Source organism: Anopheles stephensi, chromosome 3 (assembly GCF_013141755.1).
Source record: "Anopheles stephensi strain Indian chromosome 3, UCI_ANSTEP_V1.0, whole genome shotgun sequence".
In the NCBI taxonomy this organism is placed as follows: domain Eukaryota; kingdom Metazoa; phylum Arthropoda; class Insecta; order Diptera; family Culicidae; genus Anopheles; species Anopheles stephensi.
In genome coordinates, this window is record NC_050203.1 from 26,630,109 (window position 1) to 26,655,033 (window position 24,925).

Sequence of the window (24,925 nt, forward strand, 5' to 3'; positions counted from 1 at the left end):
AGTAGTATCAGTTTACTTGCCATCCCTCTTGCTGCATCCTACGCCGCAGATCCCCCATTTAGTGCCATGCGCGGGTGGTGTCCTTTGCTATCTCTTTCTCACTCGCGCACGCACTCCACCCGACTCCACGGTACGATGTGACTAAGTATGCAGTGTCCATCGTCTCGCGTAATGGGGAGAATCGAATCTCGTTCGTAATCGTCGTCCGGTTTGGGTGTCGTGATTTCTCGCGCGCCGAACACGAACATCTCACTCGGGAGCGGGCGTTGAACGTTGTACGAGCCGTTCCGAAAGGATCTCGCCCCGCACCTTCCCCGCCGTTCTCCGAAGCCTTCCCCGCTCGCTTCGTAAAATGTATTCGCAAAGTCGTCGCCTTTTCGGTCGTGATTGCGGGTAAGGGAAGCTGCAACAACCACCATGCCGCTTGGTATGCGTTCTGTCTCCCGCCCGGAATCGCGATGCAGACAGGCGAACGACGAGATGGGTATGCTCGGGTGCAGAAGGTAGTGGGACATCGCAGCATATCGAGCGCTCGGAGGAGCCTTCGAAGACGAACACCAGGATATGCAGTTCAGTTCAGCGCCAGCCGTCTTTCGCGTAGGTTGGGGCCTGCTCTCGGGTGGGTCTTCCAGCCTGGTCTCGATACGTGGCCTTTCCCGGATTCTTGACGGCATGATGGCTATTCAGTGCTAGGATATTGCTATTGGATGGAAGGGTTTTAGGCGCCGAGGAGACATTGTGTTGCGGGAGAGGACCCAGTCAGCAACCGTGCACCTGGAAGGATTTCTGAGGGAACCAACGTTAACAGCTGTTAAGGATCGAAGAAGTTGCGTTTAGTACGATCAACATCATCACCAGCACCACTACCACCGCCATCAGGATCGCTTGATTGCAGTGAATCAAGTCCAGCACCAGTCATCGATCTGTTCGAGTGCGTACGTCAGTGCAATGCCAGAGTTTCCCATTTCCCAACCAATCTGAGATCTGAGTGTTAAGTTGCTCGTTAAGTTCAGTGAATACCAAGTTGAGGCATTAGTTCGAAGTGCGGTAATGGAGTGATGGAGTGCGAACGAACTTAATCGATCTTGCCGGAAGCTCCGTCCGGTCGGATAAAGTGTTCTGCCTTTTCAAACGACGTCTCTTCGTACGCTTCGAAATGTTTGGTCAAAAAATTACACTCCTTATAAACTTCGTCCATTCGTTGCGTTACCCGTGCCTTCGCGATGGTGCCCCACCATCGTTCGGTGCTGTGATTGTTGTGCTTTTGTACTAAAAGTGCGTGCCTGGCAGGTTGTGTGAATCGCAGGATCTGTTTACCCTCGGCCTTTTGCATCGGACAGTGAAAATGAATGACGAAAGTCAAGGTGGTCGTTGTGCAGAGTGGCTACAGCGGCGTTAGGCAAGTGGTTTTGTAGGACGGGTGTGATTTATTCGCTTCGTTTACGATACAAGGTAAGATAAGAAACATTTCACTCCCGTTCCTTTGGGTTCCTGTTCCTCCGCAATCCCGAGTCCGTACCTTCCCCGAAGCGATTTACTCGCGCAGTGCTTTCTGTCCTTTTGCTAGTGAAGTTGTTTTCCACCTTGAAGCTTTGTTTCGGGGATCAGAATGTTAGTGTCGGAGTTCGACTTTCAGTCAACCTGAAGAGGAAGGACAATTGATAGGAGCAGACCAAAAAGAAAAAAAAACATCCGTCAGACGCGCCTTAGATTATTCGGTTAGGCTCGGTACTTCCGCAAAACGTGATTAACGATGTCTTGCAAAACGTGGTCGACATCTGATGGTTGATCCTCCTCGGCCTTCGGATTGGTATAGCTCGAATGATTGGAAGCAACAAAAAAAAAGAAGGCTCAAAAGTATTCCTCCAGCTCATCATCAATCAAATTGGGCGCAGTTTGGTTGGGCTCTAGGAGCGGGCTTTTGCTTTTTTTCTGTTTGTCACAGCGCACAGCGTTTCGGGATTGTGCCGTTCGTTTATAGTTGGTCCTTGATTATCTACCATCTGGTTGCTTCCCAGGATAATGCCTTAAAGGGCGGTAGGGAGCATCGCAGAGTACAGAGTTTTTGCCGCTCTGGCTCCGGACATTTTCCGGAATATTGCATGTTTATTGTCACCATATTTATGATGGTTAGTAATATCTTCCGAATCTGCCCTGCTTCGTTGTGTCGTTTCTTTGCTTCAACGACCGAGCGTTGGGAGCATCGAACAAAACACGTCCGATAGTCGTCTGTGAATGGCAGTTTTCGGTATTGTTTGTTTCGCGTTTTGGTTGCTCTATTTCTTCATAAGCCGACAGGCTTCCATAGTGAATGTTGGAAAATCCAAACGAAAGAACTCCGGCCAACCCGCACATGCAGACACACATATCCACTGAAGCCAATTTCAGGACCGCGTTGTACCACAACAATCGTTCTTCGTTCGGCCGAAGCGGTAGAACGTAGCAATGGTGCAGGATGAGGATGAAAAATCAATGAAAATTCGAATGTGCAAGGAAAGCACATGGCTCCAGCGAGCTGGAACATAAGAGCCGGACGCTAGCCATCGTTCTCGTTTTCGATCGATTATTTTTCGTTTTCTTTACCACCCGTATTTGTTTGGCATTTCCAGTGCAACGAGGCGTTCGGTTCGGTTCGGAATAGTTGTTCCGGATAGGCAGACAAGAACACTTAGGTGAACTTTAGTTTTGGATAAAATTTTAAACTAGTTGTTGATGTTGTACTTAATGCAAGCTTTGAGTGAGGAACCTCAATTGAAGCCTCAAAGTTCGTTTTCAAAACTAGAAGTGGTTACACGCTTCAAGGTTTACAATTATAAACCTTTCCCCAAAGAGGGTTCGGTAAGAGTCCTGGAAAGTTATTGTAGCCAAAACCACATCACAAAAAGCCGAGAAGATAGGTGACTGACTGAAGACCAACTAATTCGGTCAGTTAAAAATACTCCCGTTTGTCGAATTTTACTATGCCGTTCATGTTGCTTTCACACGTACAGGACGGCTGGGACCTACCGCCAACACTTAACCAAGGGCTGTAGATGTAAAAATTCCACTTCTACCTTCTAGCTGCATCGTTGCACTCTGGAAAGGGTTGTCGAGTTGGGCAAACGTGTGTGGCTTGCGAGAGGCAGGGAATGCAAAGAGGCTTGAGCGGAGAGCACGAGCTTGTTTGGCAATTGTGTGAAACTGGTGTGATGGACACAGTTACTAAGATTTAGAAGTTTCGAGTACCGGACGATGACGAGTGTTCTGCCAACAAGTCGAAACGAGCAGCCAGTGCCGAGGGGAGTCGAGTGGTTTGCGAATGTTTTCGTTGCAATAAAGGCGTTCTGAAGAGAGAGCGGGTTTGTTGGGACAGGTGGTTTTGAGAGGTATTAGTTTTCGATCAGAGGATGATAGCTGGAGCGTGAATTTTCCTCTGCCACAAAAACTATTCCAGTGATTTGTAATTAAAGAAGTTGCAGAAGATGCATTTTGGGTAGGATATATTTTAAATTTAAAACGAAGATTTTTTTCTAAATTAAAATAAATAAAGTAATTGTTTTTGTCTAGATTTGTTTCTGATTTTTATCTTGGTTAACTTTGGAGACTGTTCCAGAACTGTCTGTATAGACCCATCCGTGTGTAATTAGGAGATATCGCTTTAATCCACATTTAATAATTTTTTGCTATAATTGATTATCTTTAAGATATGCAAACAGTTCATCAATTTAAACATCGTTCTTGTGACATGCCTAATCGAAGGAGATAAATATCATTTTCTCAAACATAAGGTTTTTTCTTGTTCAATTAAATACTTACAGCAAAGCCCATTATTTGCCGTTCTGAACAATGTGTCAAAAATGTTATAAAGAATTGAATAAAAAGGCTGCAACAGAAATGTAACAAATGCTCCAAGAAGTGTATAACAGCAAAATTCCTGCACACAATCATTTTCCCAACTTCCAATTAAAGCACTGTGGCTGATTCGCAATTTTTTTCGTTCTCCTTGCGCACGAAGCAATAGATGCACCGAAGCACGAAAGTATTCTTCTACTGCATCACTATCCCAACAACAACCAGCGGCAACCAGCAGCAGTCTTGGGTCTTGGGAACGTGTCTAGCGAAACAGGCGCAAGCGGTGGAAATTAGTAGGACACTCTGATGCAAATAGCGAAATTGCGACGATCACGTTCAAGCTTGCCGTTGTGTCGCTCAGAAAAAAACAACAACAGAAAATGCACTGCAGCTCCTGTCTGGAGTAATGGGAAGCATTGCAGGAAACATGCCGGTGGCAGACCAAGACTTTGTCTGGTGCAGTTATTGCAGGTGCCGCAACTTCAGCTTCACCAGAGCTGATTCCGCAAGGCCACGAAGAGGAAAATGGCACAGATTGATGCAGGAAGGAAATAGTGAATTAAACTAAGCTTCAAACTGTAGCGGAGCGTTTGCGTGATAATGGCGAGAACTCTCCCGGACTCCCGGACGGTACATCGCTGAAGAAGCACGAATAATAAGATAAAAGTCCTCCGGGTTGTGAATTGAATTGCGGTTCGGTTCTTTTTCGATGTGACTGTATCCATGTTTTCGCTGCAATGTGGTTCAATCTACTTTGCGCTCTCTTTCTCTCTCTCTTTGCTCTTTCCCTTTGTTTTATCCGAAGAGCTCTCTCTGGGACGAGCTTATTGACAATCGTCAGTACTGTGCGGACATTGTTCCAGCATTCAGTAGCGTTTGAGTGAAAGGAGAGTCCCCTTCATCATCTTGCAAAGTCACATTTCTCTCACTCGAAGCAAAAAACCATCTCCAAGTTCCCTTGTTCTACCCTTCGACTCAATGATGATCACTTAGGACGAAAGGCAACAAAAAAAGGGAGAATCAAACCCACGAAACCTCAAGCAAACAAACGGTGATAAAAACGGTGCAGAAAACTGTTGAACCGCATTCACAAGATCGGTTCTTGGTGGTGAAGAGGGTGGAGATGGATTCGGTAGTGTGGGTGGGCACGGTTTGCTGCATCGGAAGCGGACGGAAACGTGTTTATTTCCATTTGCACAAACATTTAATGCGACAAGATCGGTGGAGCGTAAATTTCAATTTTATTGACTTAATTAATGTTTGTTGCATGGGTTTTCCCAGCAAACTGGCGTAGAGGAAAGAGAGGACGGTAATGGGAAGGAGCTTGGCGAATGATACACGGACAATCGAGGAAACGCGATGGTTTGAAAATCACCCTAGGGTTGGATGGTTGGTGGTTCGTGTATCTCCGGTCCTAATTTCTGCTTCGTACTGCTGGCTGGATGGTGTGCTACTGCTTCTTCTTCAGGTCTAGTGGAATCTTCCCAGCACGGTATTCTCACAAAACGCCCTGCTCGCGTTTCATAAATGCCGCCCGTTTAAACCCCCTTTACATGCCCGCAACCGCCATTCTGCGGATACCGTTAGTTGGTTTGGGTGTTTATTTGTATGTGTGTGTCTGTATGCAGTCTGGTTTTCCATGACTTTATAGTGCACATGGGATGGCAAAATGATCGGGATGGAAGCGGACGAAACGGGAGGCAGGTGTGTGATGCTGCCGGGGAGAGCTGGTAATGGAGGCGCCCAGTTGGCGATCGATTCCCGATGATGTCGTCGTGGTCGAGATGTCGGTCGGAGATGATACCGAATTAATTACAGCTGATTGCGTTGTAATTGAAGTGTGAATACGCTATTCCCTTCGGTGCACCACCGGTCAGGCAACTCGGGCTAACATGTGCGCGGGATGGTTGGTGGGATGGACAGTGAACGCGAATGTTTGACGTTTGCCCATCGCTAGCAAAACCCACGGTTAGCGTTTGACACTAATTTCATGTCCATTGGAATCAATTCCTTTGATGATTGGGATGCTGTAGGTTGGTTGATTTTGATGGTTGGTGGGTTGTCTTCTTGCTGGATGAAACAGTACCGTATTTAGCTACCACTTCAGCAACAGTTAAAGCAAAAAGTGTTGAGAGAGCAAATAGAATTGAGTTCATGAAATAAGTTCATTATCAGTTGGTGTGTAATTCTATTGCAATACGGTTGGAGAAGCAGCTTTTTTAATTTTCTTTTCGAACCTACTTCAAGAAATGATAATACATTTAACATGAAATGATAAATTTTTAGCATTTGTTAGGAAGCTTTATTATGCAATTACATTCTATCAATAAAAAAAATCTTGATTGAAAAATTCTTCTCAGAAATGCTTCGCAATAAGCAATCTGCATCACAAATTCATTTTTTCTGGAATTATCTCTCATGACAACGTAAGAGGAGGATTTATATTACTCGTTAAAATTTAATAGACAAAATGCGTTTGATAACGAAATGTTTTTTTTTTCTCCACGAGATGACTGTCCGATTACGATATGAAAACAGAAGCTTGAGCGCTATAAATGAAAAGAAGAAACCAAATGAGACTACAATGTTCTGGAGCAAATCAAATGTCCAGCAGTGCAAAAATTCTTCAGCTGTTATAGTCCTTATTGTCCATTATTGCTTCCATTGCTCAAAACATCAGCCTATGTTAATCTTGCATTCCGGCAAGTTAAATTCCACTGTGAAGCTTATCCTCACCAACCATTCAGAAGGATCAGCACATAGAATTAGAAAATTCTTTAACACTATCCGCGCTTTCAAACAAAAAATTAGCCAGCTCAAAATCCAAAAAAAGGGAAAGTAATACTAGAAGGCATACGACCGGACGTATCCGTTTCGCCACGGTTGAAATGGCACGGTTCCATTATCGTTTCGAATGTTGGCTGTTGTTTGGTGCTCAAAATTCATTAAAATTTTCTCCACTCCCAGCAACGGTTTCCTGCCTGCTTGGGAATGCCTTACCGTTTCGGGTGCTGTTCTCCATAAAATGGGCAAGACAAGGTTTTTGCTGGCCGAAAATTCTGCCACGAATGCAAATTTGTATCTCTTCATCCTGGTCGAGAAAATCTGGATGGGCCTTTTTGTGTGCTCATTGCGCCAAACCTTCATTCTCCCCTTTCGCTTTACCGAGGGGCTGGTTGCGAATCCTGCCCGGTCCTACTGATTTGCCTCTCTTATTTTCCAATCCTCCGAGCACGGTGCATAAACACCCGGGTCAGGGCGGAACCGCAAAATAGAAAACAACCTTCATTTCGTTCATTTCCTGGGCCAATTTTCATTTCCATCATCATTCCTTCATTACCGTATGGTTTGAAAATCACCGTCCATTGAGAAGCGTCGGCTGGCATATCTGGTTCACCAATCCGGTCGGGAGGGACACTTTCCACCGGGGTTTAGATAGATGTCTTTGCTGAATCAGGACTGGCTCGTTTGTATGGAGAAGCGTAGGGTTTGTTTCGTGTACGGCCAGCCAGAGCTAGAGCGTCCTCCTGATTATCCTTGGTGAACTCTGTATATGTGTGTGTGTGTCTTTACGTTGGGGTAAAAACCATATGTCATACCAACGTCAACAGACGTTCGACATGCCCATCACATGGGTTTCTATTTCTTTATTCGGTGCGGTAGTGTTTTCCTTCCCCACAGGAGACAGCACGGATATGGGATGGAATCCGTCACCATGAGCTGGTCACGCGTCATCGAAGAAGCAATACCTTTTGCCTTTCCTGGGAAAGGTAGTCCTTCCGTTTTGTCAGGAAGTCACCCATACGGAATCAGAAGTGGTGTGTGTGTGCTGTTGTCCTCGTTCTATCTCTCTTTCTCTTAAGCCAAAAAACTGTTTCATCCTTAGGAGTAGGTATATTCGCTTCCCCTAGTGATATGTCTGCGGAACAGCATCGTTTCCTGCGCTGGGAAAACCATCTACAAATAGCTCATTTGTATGCATGAGGTCAAATCAAAGTATTCTAATTTAATTTCGTCTGATTTGGCTTTTCGAAACCGAAACAGATGATCTTGGCCACCATTGTAAGGAAGTGCTGGCGAATGTGTGTAGAAAACATTTAGGATACGCGTTTCCGGATAAAGGTGGATGTAAATATAACAGGATGAAATGATGGAGGCGCCCAGTGATTCAGCCTGTGGGTTGTACGATGGAGGCGCCTGGTGTTTTTGGACCGTGAGCCATAAATTATTACTTTTTACAAAAGCTTCTTTTGAAAATTTGTCACAGTTAAAACTGCAGTATAAAATAAATATTTTAGAGCTTTAATCATAGTTTATATCTGTTGGGACGATGCCTTATTAAACGTCTGATTTTCGGTTAAAATCTCTCAATAATCATGCATCGATTAGCACTCAAAAGTTTGATCGTAAACACATGAAACTCAGTAGATATCAATTGATTTAACACACAAAATCATCATAATTTGAGCCTGCGTTTGCTGGCATGTGACCTGTAAGTTACTCCGAAAAGCGTACCGTACGCGATGGATGAACAGTTTATGGTGGAATTTTTATTTCCACCCACCGTTCACTCACATTTGCCCCAGCTTCCTCTTCGATAACGGCACAAAGCGCACGTGTGCCTTCCATTGTTCCTTGCCTGAAGGTAAAGCCAGCTTTCGCTCGGAAAAAAGTCGGTCCATAAATTTTACGAATAAAAATCGCAAATAAAGCAGATTTTTTTTTGCCTTTCGCTCTCTTTCACATTCGCTCAGGCTGCTCAAAAGCTGCGAATGATAAACTTTCTTGTACAAGAAATAAATGCAGGATAAGCGACCACGGAGAGCAAAAATGGACACCCAAGCAATCTTTGCCACTGCTTAAGCCTTTCGATTATCTTTTTCCGCCATTGCCCCAAGCGGTCGGAAAGGAAGCTTCCCGTTCGCTTATCGTTGAACGTGCGGTGGGAAGGTAGGTAGCCAGTGCTTCAAAGGATGGATATATGTTCCGATTTGTTATTACACACGTTTGGTGGTAGGGAAAAGAAAGAGAACGAGCGTATCGAAGAAAAAAACAACTGGAAAAGATTGTGCGCCAACAGTACGGTTACGACAAAACGCCGACCTAGAGCCAACGCCGTCTGCCAATATTGTCAAGATAAAAATGGAGGCATAAAAAAATGGCAAAACACATTCATCCATTCGTGCTGTGTTACGATAGTTGGTGTAAAATTTGCTATATGGTTCCACTTGCCTTAGCTGCAACGACGTGTGAATGCACGAGTTGGCACTGCGCTATCTCACGATCGGTGTGCATCGTTGAGGTGGCGCCAGAGCATTTTTTGAGGAATTTTCCGACGGCAAAAAGAATAGTTGGCGTGAAGCTCATAGCATTCTCGTTGTACCTTTGGTTGATGCGGGTAAAAGAAAAAATCTCCCAAATAAGCATAAAGCGTACATACATGACGAGCGTGCGCCTCCAAAGAAGTGGGCAAAGGATGTGAAGCATTATAAAATATCTGCAACGTTATACGTTTACGTTACGCTTGGTTTTCACAACAAAACTGCTGTCTGATGGTGGGTCTCCAGCTTTGGAAAGCTGCACGAGGCAGTTCGAAGGTTGCTTTCCGGTTCAGTATCTTTTTCCTCCGCAACATGCACATCCTTCCGTCTCTGTGCGGTGTCATCAATTTTCCCGAACCAAGCCACTCAAGGCTCCTACAATCTCACGAAATAAGAGCCTTCGATTTTTCGCCCCACTCTCCAACCGCACAACCCTAAACATATGCAGCGAGCAGTACCTGCAACTACAGCTCTCGCCACTGGTGACCGAAATCCGGAGATAGGGGCTGAACTCCCAAAACAACGACGAAACCATTCTTGCAATGGCAAGCAGAGAGTTGATTAAGACAGACAAATCGCTAAACTACGTGCCTAGATTCTCGGCCGCTGCCAATGGAACGATGCCCAAAACGATGTATCGAGCGATCGAACGACAACGGGCGGGTTTCAGGTTTTTGGCACCGATAACTTGCTTGCCTGGGTTCGCTCAGTGCAGCCATCCGGCGTGGTGGGAGCTGGTGATTTTGGCCTTATTTGGGGACGTATGGTTTTTTGTTGTTGTTGGCATTCTTGTTTTATGTACCATAACCAAGGTAGGGTTTGTGTTTGGCAAAGGATTGTCGTTGGAATAAAATGTGCAATTTATTGGTTATGTTTTTTTTTTGGGTATCGGCAAGCATGGACAGCTAGGAAGGAGTTATCGCAAAGCGAGATCGCTTACTGTACACGAAGCCACGTGCACCGAACCGTAGCATTTTCGATGAATTATCAATTCATTCGAAATTGAAGGGTGAGGGAGGCTGGGAAAATTGGAACCGGACCGGGTGAACTTTAACTTGAACAGCAATTTGTTAGGAAGGATAATATTGTTGGTAACAAAAAACTTATCTTCAAGGTTGTATCTCGGTTTTAACTTTTTCAACACCAGTAATCAGTGATTTATCGAGAACTGGAAAAGGTTAATTGGGAAATGTTTATTGAGTGTGGTTGGTGCTGGAATTGAAAGCATATATTTAACAACAGCCCGTGATATCTAGTTAATTGACCAAAATTGATTCGGCGGAAATGGGTAATCATGCCTCGTGCTACTGATTGAGTTCGTGAAAGTTCTTATTCATTTAGATTTACGCTTAACTCCTCACAATCTTTACATTTTGAAATGTTTTGAAGCCATTCATGAGAAAGCTTTTGGGGTATATTTAAAGCCTCAAGGCTTGAATATGTGCAATGTTACAAATCGCTTAACGTAGCTTCCATTTTCGAAAACAATGCACTCCACATGTTCACTGTGGTCGCTATCTTGTGTTCGGTTAGCATTTATTTAAATAAAAATGGCAGCCAATAAGCTTTTGCATTGTGAAAACACAATTCAAGTTTTTTTTAATAATTAAACTTATTGTGTAGAATCACACATCTATTTCTAGCAGGTAAATTTTTATATCCTGAAACTCATGTCATCAATGATGCCCTTTTCTCAAAATATAATGATTTTCAGCCCACTTACCTAAAGATTATGCTTATGTGGCAAAGATATTTTTTATTCTCATTCGGTATCTTTCTCTTGAACGCAGCTACGAGGGATTCGATAGTTTTGGATAAAGACAATGTATCATGAGCCCATACGCATTATTCACACAACCATCTTATGTACTATGGAATCGCATGTAGTTTACCAAATTAAAATCTTTTCTTATAAATTTAATTATTTACCCTTGATAAAGGAAGCACAAACATCAACTGTATGTGCCAAATTGTGACGAGCAATTAATAACCCCGTAAACGTAAACTCATCAGCACAAGTGAAATGAAATTTATGTCACGTTCCTTGTTTTCGTCCTCTACACTGCAGCAAAAGAATCTCAAATTTACCTCTCCACAGTGCAGGCCACATAACAGCCAGTCAGACGACCGCTGCTCTAAACCAACCCAAAACCACAATCCGATTTGAGGTGTGAGTGCCCTGTGGCGTTAGGTTGCTTAACTCTCTGTGCTTTTTTTGTTGTTGGTTTCATTCTTCTCTTTTCACCCCCACCTTACCACAAACACTTGTTTCCGAGTGGATGGATGGAATGTACGAAGGTGATGGTGTGGAATGCAAACGCACCGGAAGGATGGGCCAAACAATGCAAAGCACGAGTAGTGCACAAAAAGAGAACAGTTGATGGAAATGTTGGGAAGCTAAAGTTGACAAAGCAACAGCAAAAAAAGGCTCCTGACAACGAAAAATAACCCAACAACAAAACCCTGCTGCACATCAAAATACTCGACGAGGACAATAAAATGCGAACAATTACCCGCACTGAGGCACAGGTAGTCTGGGCGGGGGCAGCGATTCTGCAACATGCAACATGCAATTATGTTCATTGTGTTGCTCGTTCCGCTTCACGATACGCCATCGTGATTGGTCCCAGGGACCAGAACTCGCGCAGTTTGACGAGTTTGTTGGCGTTTAATAATTTATGTGTACAATTAAGGAACTCGAGGCGCGATGAGCAGAGCAGACGGCCAGCACACGTCCAGCACACAGGAACAGGAAGAGGAAACGTGCGGCCGAATCAAAGACTCGCCGGAATGTGTAATGTCATGTTAATCAAATTAATTATGGATAATTGTGGGAACTTTTTGAATTCGTGGAACTCCATTTGGGCTGCAGGCGGTGCGTGCACACCTCGCTGACAGTACGGTGTGACGGTCCACACGCGTTTGATGTCGTATGGGCGAGAAGCGACCGTAAATAACCGCAACCATCGCCAAGGGATCTGTCTCGCTCTGCCGGAAACTCCTCTCCGGGGGATTGTTCTTCCTTGTAGCTTTGATTTTACGGGAAAAGATTACACTCGTGACGTGGCAGTAAGTCTTCCGAGGGTCCCTTCGTGGTCCTCAGTCCTGTTGACGTGAAACGAGGTGCTGATGCGATGGGCTCGTAATTTGTCTGTTTTAATTTCGCATCCTGTAATCCAGGATATGAGCATGCTTTCCAGGATTTTGGGACGTCTTCGCGAGGCCGTCCGACCGGGAGAAATAGCCGCCAGAAGTTCACGCGCCACGCTGTGCCGTGCTGGTCCGCGTGACAAGAAAAGTTTCGCTCGCAAGAAAAGTTGTTCCTCCTTCTTCAGGGGAGTTGGCACGTGCGTAACATCTCGCAAGCAAGTTCGAGATGGTTGCGGAAGTTTGAGTACGGCAGCCATAACAAACCGAGGGCGCATGGCGAATAATCAGATCCTTCCTTTGCTACCTTTGCCTGGTCGGCTGGGTGCGTTGGTTGCGTTCAAGGGTTTCGTCCCTGTGAGGTACGTGCCAGCGAAGCGACCAACTTTTGTCAGACGCCGATCGGACAAAATCGGAGCGAACGAGATTTGAATTATTCACGAAGATGACGCGCAACGTGAGGACAAGCGTTGTCCAACATTCGCATGCTTTGAGTGTAGCGTCTTCGCTTCAGGACACTAGTGCAGGTAAAATTTCTCCGAGAGCGGTTGAGTTCGAGGACGAAAGTTTTTGAACGAGGTTTTACCAACAGCATTGCCAGATTGCACAGATTGATAAGCCTCACAATCGGGTTGTGTTTGTATGCGTTCTAGGGCTCCCTTTTTCCTTGGAAGAATTTCGCACCGGTAGAGACATCGTTGCCTCGTGCTCGTCTTCATATCTTCCACCCGTAGCTCGTAATCGCCTCAGCAAGATCTTCATCTTGTGACAAAACGGGCGGGTGAAAATTTGTACCAGAATTTCAATTAGCTACCACCGATCAACATATAAATGAACAGTATTTTTTCCGCAAAACTAAAGCCCTGTTCGTGGCGTTACTTTGCGCGAATGATCCACAGAACACAAAGAGATAGAAGAACTTCACTGAGAGGGTTAAAATGTTTGCTCATAATCATAACTAGCCTGATTCACTTATCAGCGGTTCAGCCGTGTGCCGGTGACGTTCATTTCGGGCATGATAAAATGTCCAAGATTCGTCGGGATTGCGAGCGAGCAGTGGAAGTTGGGATAAATTATCAGGTAGGTTGGAGGCGTTTGTGTAAGCATAATTAAATTATCTGGGTGGGGCGTTCGATGGCCGGGTCGATTGAAATGACTGATGAAGTACTAGCAAATGAACTTCACCGTAAAGGTGGGTGCTGGGGATGAGCTAAGTTATGATGAGCAATTAATAATCTTAACCACCCATTTCACTTCATCGACTTTCGGTTGGTGTTGGCGAGAACTCCTTACGCGTCGATTACTTGTTGGCTTTACCAAACCTGAGACATGTGCATAATGTGTTTGATGTGGGTATCCTTGTTCCCCATGATGTAGAGCATGCATTTCTTGCAGAAGAGGACCAAAGTTTTAGAGCTTTAACTTTTTCGCAACGCAGTTCAAAAAGTCACCTGACCTTCGAATATCCTTATCGATTCCGATACGGTTTAACTCGCAATGCCAACACTTGGATGTGTAATGTAGTGAAGAAACTGTGACTCACTATTCGCTTCATCGTACTCTCTCCCTCTCTTTCTCTCTCTCTCGCTATCTCCCTTTCTCGGTGAAAGCTCTCGATGCTACCCGTCTAATCAACACACAGTTCCATTTTAATCCAATTACCCATTTACTTCCGGTTGCTTTGTCACGTCCGTGGGAACACTGGCTGGGGGACGCACCGGAGTCACCCGTTCGCCCGAAAATCCCTTCGTTAGGGTCGGATTAAGCGTCGGCAGGCGTCTGGGGGTCTGCCGAACTCGTCGCAAAATCAATTAAAACCATTTTCGTCGGCAATTAAAAATAATTGGTTCACATTCGTTTTGATATGTTTCCTGGTGCTGGTGGTACGTACGGCCATACCTGATAAGAGGGAGGTTTTGTTTGTTTGGTCACAACAACTGTGCGCTGTGTGTCACACATGATTTCTGCTATCGGGGAGTCTTGTCTTTGCTTAAGCGTAAATGGGGCAGGGTTGTTTAACTCCCGGTAGTAAAGGCATTTTTGCAGGAATATCTGCACATAAAGATTGATATAAGATGTATTTGTTATGTTTGGGTCAATCAACTCAATAAACTTCAATGTTTGTGTTAAACTCAATGTAAACTTAATCTTGTACCGCTTAGCTATCAACACGTCTTAAACTCGCCACTCTCAAGCTATCATCAATTTAAATCATGTTATCTTGGTCAGTTGTGAAATAAAACCCCTGCCCGTGTTTGCCACTAGTCTCACAGGTCAGGTCGCAACCATGAACTGCTCCCATCACTGACTGTCCCACTCGACTGAAAGAACTCTCGGAAAGAACCGTCCGAAACCGACAATGTCCTGTGACGTTCATCGTTGATCTGGTGTGGAATAGCTTTGGCTCTCCTCTTTGATATGAAGAACGATACACTTCTGTGACGGCGAAGAGATGGTTTTGGGATAGCGATCCTGAGGACTGTTGTAACCGTTTTTGCAATGACAATTTTAGACACTTTCTAAACGATTGTCAAGGGGTTTAGTAATGCTAGTGAGAAATATTTTTTCTCAATCGTCCACTTTCCGGTACACGTGTGATTGCCCGTTGTGACAGCTTAACGATGGTCGGTTTTGAGGTGTGCTACACGATAGCTCATTTCCCGTCCCTTTTTGAAAGGGGATTCAATTTATGCTGGGCTGTGACTCCAACTTCCACCGCAATGTCTAAGTATTGCTTCAACACCATTTGCAGTACACTTCGCCAGGAATGGCTACCAACTCTTTGCCTGCTTCCGTCGACCTATTTCAGAGGCTTTACACGCACCTCGAACCAGGTACAGGCCGAAAATAATAGTACCACATTAAGATGGAATCTGTTTTACGGATAAATTGCGTCCCACACATCGGTTTTTGCCAGCACTGTCCTTTCGACGGGACGGGTTGGGATGGTTTCGAAATCTTCCCATCCGGATATCGTGTCATCACACCTTTTGCCAGGCTCGATCTGAAACTCGAACACAAAGAAACAAATTACAGCTTAGCACCACTCGCCCACACAGGTACCATTAACGGGCAGGGGCAAACAGATCTTTACCTTCTATCCTACCGGTTAGATAGAATCGAATCGGTGGAAATTAAGGGGTAGTCTGAGCGACTGGTTCACATGGCAATTGGGAGCGTGTTCGTTTGAATTGCGTCGACAGCAAACGGATAGAGGATTGTGTGCCTCCATTTACATGAGAGCTAATCGTCATTAGTCACGGGGATGTGGAGCATGTGGAGATGTTGGGGTATCTCTGCTGGGGCAAGGATACTTGTCTCCATTTGGGTAATATTTTGGGCATTAGCACACGAAGCAAAACACCTGAGAGGATCATTTCGAATCGGGTTTCCTGTCTGTGTGTGTTAATGCTCGATAGACCAAGGAAGAAGATGTCTGCTTGCTTAATTGCAAAACATGTTCTGATGGGATGCGTCAATCGAAATAAAGCCGATTTAACACATACAAGGATTACAGGTAATCTACAAATATTCTAAGTTTCTTTGTGTATTTTTCTTATTTTTTTGTGCAACTTACGGTAGAAGGCTCAATAATGGTGTTCATATATTGTGTCCTTGTTTGTAGTTCTACAAATCTAGCCATTTTTCTTATTCATCCCAGACAAATGATTTATCCTCAGCTATGTGTTAGTTTTCCCACGCTTAGTGGTTCGACATCGAAGATTATTTATTTCCTTAAGCAAGGTCTCATAGTTCAAAGTGAGCTACTTGCCTTCATGATACCACGTTGTTGGATAGTCAGCCTTGCGTTCGGGGAGACGGTCAGGATGGGATTTGATACCCAGTTCTGCCGTGTGAAGTCCGGCGCCGCAATCGCCTTGACTACCGGGCCGCTCTATTAAAACCTATTACACTGCATTTGATAACAAAGATCAATTTTACTTTAAGCTTGAAAAAAAATTGAGGGTATCAATGGTCAGACTGAAGCAAATTTTTATTTGATAGCAAAATATTCAACAACAATTCTTTCGATATAAATTTTACTGTAATTAGAGCATTGATTTAAAATATATATACCTTGATCCTTGTAACTTTGATTATGCATTACAGTAGAAGTCATTTAAAACAACTTTCACCTGAAATTGTTCCATTGGTCAGTCAGTTGTCCACAGAAATCCCTTCAACCATCTAACCACAAGTCAATTTGTTTATACGCCAACTATTTGTTAAAGGTCGTGTCACGGTTCATTACGCTAATCTTAAGTTTGCTTACTCTCAGCTGAAAGGTTGACATTCGTAGCTTTTTTTCTCCTATAAGTAGTGTCAAAATTAGTAATCCGATTTTTGTGTGTGAGTGTTTTTGCCTTTGGTCCAAAAGTAACAGCAAATGAAAACCACAAACAACACCAAATTTAAAGCAAAAAAAGGAGGAGTGACAAAATCCCTTCAGGATATAGACCGATGGTGACCGTGATGATGGTTTGGAAGCCAATTACTGCGAAACCAAAAGTATAGCCTTAAAACCTCACGGTGTAAAGTGTGTGTGTAGCGATAGCGTGTGGTAATACCATGAGACGCATCACTAAAGCACAACAATTCATCGCTAGATTTGAGTTGTTTCGTTACGATTTTTCGATTCCGTTGGTTCAAATATGCAAAAAAGGAAAAAAAAACGATTCTTTATATTCTGTATCACAATCGTTTCGAAACGAAATATGCTCGAGGCCATTCGATTTATACGTTCGAAAAAATTGGAGAATAGCAATCATGCGCTTGGAATGCATTTGGTAAATCGAAATCGGTTCGCCAACAGTTACAAAAAACGCAGGTTAAGTATCGGTCCCAAACGCGGTGATTCGACGGAAAAAGATGCAAGCAGAATAAAAGAGGGGAAGCAACTGCATCACGAAAGGAAAACCCAAAAAAAGTCCAACATGCCTTAAATAATCGCGAACCATTTTCCATATCCCCGGCACGTGGGTTTGGTCAACACGCAAGCGTTATCCAGAGTTTGGTGGAGATTGTTTTAACTGAATTTGCTTTCGATTCGGCTGAATTCGGGACCGAGACTGGATGCAGGATGCAGCAGTCGGTTTGTGACGGCCAGCAGCGTGTAGTGGGAGATTGTTGCTGTGAGATATATCTCGCATTGGCCGGAAAAGTGGTGCCGTGGCCGCGTGGCAGACCCAAAATTTCATTATTTTAATTCAATGTACCATTAATTTTTATAATAAATTCGGTATCGGTTCCGTATTGCGATTTTAGGGAAATTAATTTCCACCATGATTTATCGTATTCATTATTGCTCCTGTTTGTGCTTGTGTGCCGTACACACGGACACCGTGGCGGGATTGTGTCATGGGTGCGTTGTTTGTCACCGTTCTGTTTCCGTTATGGCTGTTATGGCTTTGCAGGATGGGAACACACCTACCATTTCCAATCCTGTTTCAAGCACCCATCCACGGGACAAGAATGGTAAGCAAAATTGCAATTCAAGCGTGTGTGTGTGATATGATGATGGAGATTCAGCAAAACAAAAAGACAAAACTCCTGGTCTCCTGGCTGTGCAATGTGCAATTAACGTTAAGTGCGCTTAAATTATGCGTTTTCTTCTTCAGATACGTTTGTAGCAAACATACAGCTACCTAGGTCCATTGCTCGAGAAAGTGGAACCAACTCCGCTTCTAACGACGGTGCCAGTGCAAGAAACAAAGGCACATAAATTCGGAACGTTAGCCTATAAAATGCTTCTATTTGCACACGCGCCTGTGTATTGCGGGAGCCGGAACGGTCGTTGTTTATTTCTTGATCGATTCGATTGATTTGCCACTCTTGTATGTGTGTGTGTTGAGAAGGTACCGACCGATCCGAGGACAAGTGATGTGAAATTGGTCGGTGTATGTAGGACATTTTTGGGACCTGTTTTTTGTTGCTCGGGAGTGTTTTTGTACGAGAACAAACGGGCAAGAAGCGACGAATGGAAAGGAGTGCTCTGGAGGGCGAGCAAGCAAGTATTATGGATGCTAACAGGGCAAAACCAGGCGTTGATCGATTCAGCATGCCAGAAAAACGACCTCCATTAATGTCACTTTAACCTTCGGTCTTGAGAGAGGGTTTTCCCTTCTATTACACCCGTTTCCCACCACCATCAAGCGGCGATGAAGAGAAGTTGGGGGTTCACCCCACGAGAACCATTCTATTCATTCTACTCGAGGAGGAAGAAAATTTGTGGAAAATTCTTTTCTTCACTCTGAAGCAAACCGTTTCACCGAGGTTTGATCCTGAAGTGAAAGTATTGAGAAGCGTTTTTTCCGCTTTTCCACTTTCTATTTTTTGAGGAAACTAGGGGAAGAAGGGTGGCGTAGAGCGCATAAAAAGGAACCTACTTTACGATCGCTCACATACATGTAAACGAATCAGCATCCCATCAGCGCCAGCTCGAAAGCAGCGATGTGCGACACACCGCACATTGAAACGTACATTGGACGTGACTTCCTTTCATGAGAATATATATATGTGGGACGAAACGGTGCTTTCTTTTTTTCCCCCTCCTCCGTACCGGAAGTTACTGAAAAGTGGAAGGAAAGAAAAGCGAAAAACCTCACGCACATAAAGGAAACAGTAGCGACGCTTTCGAAGCGATACGTCACAACACACACGGCGGAAGTGTCGACATCCTTACATGAAACGTTGATTAGCTTCGATGAGTTTATAGAAAGTTAATTAGCCTCTTCCTTTAGATGTTTCGTCTTCCTCCTACTCCTTCTTCTTCTCTCGCCTGTTTGTGACGGTTTTGTGATGACAACCGGTGTGTGTGTGTGTTCTTATGGTTTCTTACCCACTCCCATCGGAAGGAAGAAGCCTTGAAGCAAATGTTCACGTTTAAGCCATAAATACGGACGCGTTCCTCTGCATTGAAAACGGCCTTCCCATTATGATGACATCGAGCAGGAAGCCACAACTCACCATCACCACGACCGATCTAAGTAGAGCATGGTTTTGTGCGTGTGTGTGGTCGGAGGTTGCGGATTTGTGCGTGGTCGGCAAAATCTTTGTGACAGAAATGTTATTTTTATTGCCAGTTTTATGTTTTGGGACGGAAGATGTAGCAAGATGGATGTTTCGGTTTCTTTTTGTTTAGAAATTTGAAGAATGATGTTAAAAAGCTGCGTTGAGAATTTTTGAGAAGATTAGAAACGTCCAAAAGCTTATGAATTAATTGGGGGAAAATATGCTTCTGTAAGGTTTCAATTCAAACTGAACGAGAACGATTAAATTGATTCATAATTACTTATTTACGGGAATGTCATAATATATTACGGAATGACGAACTTATTGGTGAGTATACAGTGTTGCATTTCGATAAAAAATAAATGTGTGTGTGTTCCTTTTATCCTGTCAAAAATGATTCGATCACTGGGTGGTTTCATATTTTCGGTTTGTGTTTTTCAAAATAAGTAAATATTTACTAGAAGTGTTAAAGGAAATGAGTTGAAGAATTCATTTGGAATTTCTTTAGTAAAAACTCTTGCTTTAGTTCCAAGAACATCGATTTTATTTCCTTTATCAATCATGAACAGTGCTCTTCAAACTCCCCATCCTTGAACGCTTTCAGAGCCTTTATGACAAGGATTTTCCGAGAAATTTGGACCACGCCCTGTCCGAGAATTTCGTTCATGTTAGTTTTTGCAATCAACCTGATCATGTTGAACTAGACAGGCTCATTGACTGCTGTTTACTGCGCTACACTCTCCCAACCCTAACCGTTACTTCTTCCAAGTGGTACATGTGTTAGTTGCCAATTGACTTGAAATCCGTTTGATTGATAGCTATGAGAGCCATCCCAACGAGCTCTGTCCAAAGAAATTTGTTGCAACCTTCAATCCCTACACTGCACAAGCCGCTACCCAATATGTATAACTAACTCCCTGTGAATGTGACCCAACCGAAACGTCTTATCTCTGCTTCCGTCCCATTCCTGCTGCAACCCTCGTACAAAACTGTCAAAAACGTTTCGATTGCCTGTCGGGTGAGTGATTCGCAAAGTTTTCTCCAATGCGAGAAAAACACCCTCAAAGCAGCCACCCAGCTTTAGCCTGCTTTCGGAAAGTGAAATGAGTTTGTCGGCCGGCTGCCGTCTAATCGACAAAAAAGAAGGCGCCTGTGACTGTGTTGTGTGGTGTGCACTCGGCGTCGTTCGAAATCGGAGCATATACCCTCGTCAACTTCAAGCGAACTTCTTGTACGGGGCCGGTATCGATTGATTGTTTTAACCTTGTCCGAAAGTTATTACCGTAATAATTAAATTTATCACCCTCCGGTTCCGTTGCACCGATCGTTTGGTTCAATTTGGGAAGCATCTGGTAGGGAGAGGGCGAGTTTTGGTGGGGACGCGTTCGGGAATAGGCTCGGTATGTCTTGACGTAGAGCGTTACTATGATGATTTCTTCCAATCATCAACACTCTGGACGGGATAGCTGGAAGGGAAGGGCTCTCTTTCGGTAGGAAAGAAAAACCCTGATCGAAGGAAAATGCTTACACGAGCACATACCAACACAGTGAAAGAAGCATCCCTTGGAGGATAATAAAATGAAATCAGTTTCGAACGGAAGAGAACCAACCGCTTCGTAATGAATATCACCCGGGGGTGAAGAAGTCCCTTGCAAAGAGTCCCAACAGTTCCCGAAGAGTCCTTCTTTCTTCCAGGTACGCCATGTGTGTGTGAGGAAAATCGCAGTAGTGCCTCAATTCTCCTTTTTTCTCGCTCTCACTCATTCTTCTTAAGTGGAAAGCGGATTAAGCCGATAAAATGCTTTAAATGGGTGATGTTGGTGTGAGAAGGATGTTCTTGAGGGAAAGGAGCACTCCGTCCATACTACTGACCCACTGACTGTACAGCACGGTAGGTTTGTCGACCTTCCTCAGAACTCAGGAAGGATATTAAATTGCACACCCGAACGGGGAACCATCATCGGGAAGGTGATCGAATTTTTCCTTTCCATTCCGGTTGTGTTCAGGAAAAACCTGCTTAAACTTCTCCTGTTCCCCAACGTGGGTCCCCGGGAAAAGCTGGTCAGAAAATCAATCGATAAGAATAACCTCAAAGTCCCAACGAGAGGGTTTTTTTTCTTGCTCCTTTGCGCTGCGAAGCAAGAAAGCAGAAATTTTCGGGCAAAAATAAGTGTTGAAGAAGCTGACCGCCTACAGCCGGAAGGATGCTGGCTGTGAAAAACTTAAGTCTTTTAAATTTTCCAACACTAACCAAAATTGGCAGTTAACGACGGCGAAAAAATAAGAGCCGAACCTTGCTATCGAATCGATTCGTGCAGCCTGAACGTTTCGGAATGGTTTCGACGCTTTCTGCACACTATCATCGGAACAGGGTCCAAATAAACGTTCGCCTTCACACACAGACATACCAACATTGGGCTCAGCACGGCGCGGCAGCTTTTGGGAAAAAAACTGTCGATGGGTCTGGCTGTCGGCTGATAATGGACTTATGGGAGATTTTGCTATTAATTTGTCGGATGTTGGGCTTTTACTGAAGCAGTTTACATTCGAAAGCGGTGTTGTTGGTCCTTGGTTTCCCATTCGTGTCTCTCATTCTCCTTTCATTTTACCACCAAGCAATTTAAAGCTATTTTTCTAATTTTTCTATATGATCTTTTCCTATCTTTCATAGGTGAGTTCTTCTGGTTTTCCGAAGCCCAGCAAAGGTAATATAGGTCCCAAATTAATATAGGTCCCAAAACTTTTCATCATGGATGAAGATAAAAAGCTGTAATAAAAGTCTCCCCATTTTTCACTAAAAAACCCATCCCTATCATCAGCTTTAATCACCTAACGCCATCGAACCGAATGAGAAGAGACTAAGCAACAGCAGCAAAAAACCACACAAACAATTATTATGTTTTTCTCACGTACCTTACGCCCGACCACGAACGAAGCGCACCGTCGCATGCACGCGTGATTATCGATTGATGGCGGTGAAGCAGTAACAAACATAAACAGTACCATTTTCATTCATGGTTGATTTAAATTTGCTGGCCGTGAAGCGCCGGTACGATAAGCGCACCGCGCGATACCGGCGCTGGCGGAAAGAATTGAAACATAAAATCATAAACTAGAAATAATTGTCAATGGCAAACACATCATCCCATCAGGGGGGGCGTGGATGGGAAAAGGGACGCACTGCACTGCATTCCCCGGTACAGGAATGTGAACCGGATGTTTCGAATGATGAGATAACGATTGGAAATAAAGCTATACAAGCATGTCGAGCTATACGCGGCAGTCCAGTAGGAGGTTTCGGCACACGGTGCGTGTTAATGTGCTGCTGGTGCTGGCTACCCGGTATCCTATTCCTATGCCGCGTATACCAGCCACTGTCGGTACGTGCCGTTCTGGTCGTTTCCGTTTGAGTAAACATTTAATAATCCGAGCGCAGTCGTTTCGGTGTGAATTGTGGCATCCACGGTCACGGAACATCACGCACCTGGTTGGGCCAATGGGCACCTGTCAGCCGAACTGTGTGCCTGGGTGGAGTATTTGGATGATTTTCTGGAGGATGTGTGTGATATATTCAGTTAAGTTATGACGAAAAGGATTATAAAGATATAGCCCTGTGACAGTGAAGAGATTACAAGCTTACGCTATTTTATCATCACTGTTGAGGATAGTGCGATACAGATTTGCTTTAAGAAAGGATCGTCAAGTAGAATGTATTTTGAATGCAGTAATTATCTGAAATTATTATTCACAGCCGAAGAACAGCTTAATTCATTTAAGGCTCATCCCATGTGGCAAAATGCCTAAAAGTATGCAAATTGCTGTATTTACTTTAAGCTGCTAGAGTGAATTCCTTGTTTCAATTTTTTTAAAGTAAATTTCCCCATGTTTCAATTAATGTTTGCTCTCCGTGAGCTTAAAGCTCGTTTCGTGCACCTTAAACCATGAAATATCCGGCCATTGATTGTATTTTAAATTGCACTTTCCAAATTGCATTGTGCATGTGCGAGGAAAAACGGTGCAAAACCCGAGTAAAGCACGTTCCCGGCTATGCAAATCTCAGCCACGTAGGATCCGGCGTAGGTAACAGGAACTGCCTTCTTCCTTACTTCCCCTCTCTCTCTCTCTCTCTCTACCCTTGTTCCCTCTCGAGCATCTTCAGTACAATGCAATGCACAGTATCGATTGCAGGATGAAATTGATTGGTTCCGGTGGCCAGTATCTGTGAAATCGGATAATTAAATTCGGATCCCTCGCACTGACCGGACGGCACCAAGAGCCAAGCTTCCGAAAGAGGTATCTTCTTGTCTTGTGCCGGGGCGCTGGTGGTCGATCGTGAACCAGTGTCTACCACGGGTCTACACACCGGTGCACTCAATCGTGGTCTACTTACTTTCGCATGCAGATTACCGTTTGGGAGCTTTCCCAACGGAACCTTACCCCCGTTAGTGGTGGAGTGAGCGAGTCGGTGAGGAATGGAAAGAATAATCAGTGTCAAGCGATAGAGATCCGGATGGTGCGGCGTTTTGTGAATTCAGTGTCCGTCGTCGTCCCGGAAGCGAGCATAATCAGTGTCGGGCCGAAAGCGGTGGTAGCAGGTTGTGCAGGCAGGGTATAGACACAGCCAAATGGCAGTTTAGTGCGGGTCAGTTCGTTCAATTGACCGAACTTGTCAATGTTTGCTTGGAATGGTTAAACCCCGGCCAGCTTAACCGAAATCGAACAGGGATAAGAATCAGATGCATCGACCGGTGGTTGATCTACCGGATACCCGGAAGAATCAATCAAGTCGATGAATGGAAAGATAGCTATTAAAGGAATGCTTCTTTCTGTGTTGGCAATGAATGTAAAAAAAACTCCTTTCTTTCTTACTGAAGCATTGCACAAACGGGAAGGAGCTGGCTAGAATCGTTTAAATTTATTTTAAAGCAATTATATCGAGCAAGGAGAGGGGAATACTGTTTTATGTTCCCATATTGAGCATAATGTTATAACTTCAAGTGATCGAAACACACTGAACAACTCAAAGTAGCTTCTCAATATTGCCAATCGAGCATCACTTTAAGCCTCGTTTAACTACTTCCGAACAGAGGCGGCGAAAAATATCCCATCTTGATAAGCGAAAAACTTGGCCGAATATTTTCAAACACTTTAAAGCTGTTGGATCTGGGATCGGGAAGAAAGGAAATGCGAAAAAGAAAACTCCCTCGCAAGCATAAACTTAAGTGCAATAAATGCAATTTTATCTATCGAACACATCGACAAGGAAGTTGCGCCTGACTGTATGCTACCTGCACTACACGTGGAAGTTGCTTCCAGTGAGAAGTGTAGGAAGTGCGTCTTTATTTTTGCGTTTCTTTTTTTTCGGAAGCGATAGATAAAAAGCGCATGCTTTAGAACAGTATCAAACATCTTGTCAGCACGGGGCGAGAGCTTTTACTTTTTGGGCAAAGAGAGTTCAAACTCAAGATAACCAATACAAAGAAAAAAGTTTTTGCAAAACGATATGCGCTTTACTGGAACTTCACTCGATCTGTGGTGTTGGGTTCCAGCCAGACGAAACGAACTTTTGCCAGCGTATCGTTTTTCCTGCGACCTGTGTGTACACACACACACAC

At 44.1% G+C, this 24,925-nt stretch overlaps 1 long non-coding RNA gene across 1 annotated transcript in view; it reads left to right on the forward strand.

Moving 5' to 3' along the window:
• Nucleotides 1–579: 579 nt before the first annotated feature.
• LOC118511491 overlaps nt 580–24,925 on the forward strand; it is an 84,475-nt gene continuing 60,129 nt past the window's right edge. Inside the window, exon 1 of the long non-coding RNA XR_004906155.1 lies at nt 580–1,452. This is a non-coding gene — a long non-coding RNA (uncharacterized LOC118511491). The remainder of the gene's footprint in view (nt 1,453–24,925) is intronic.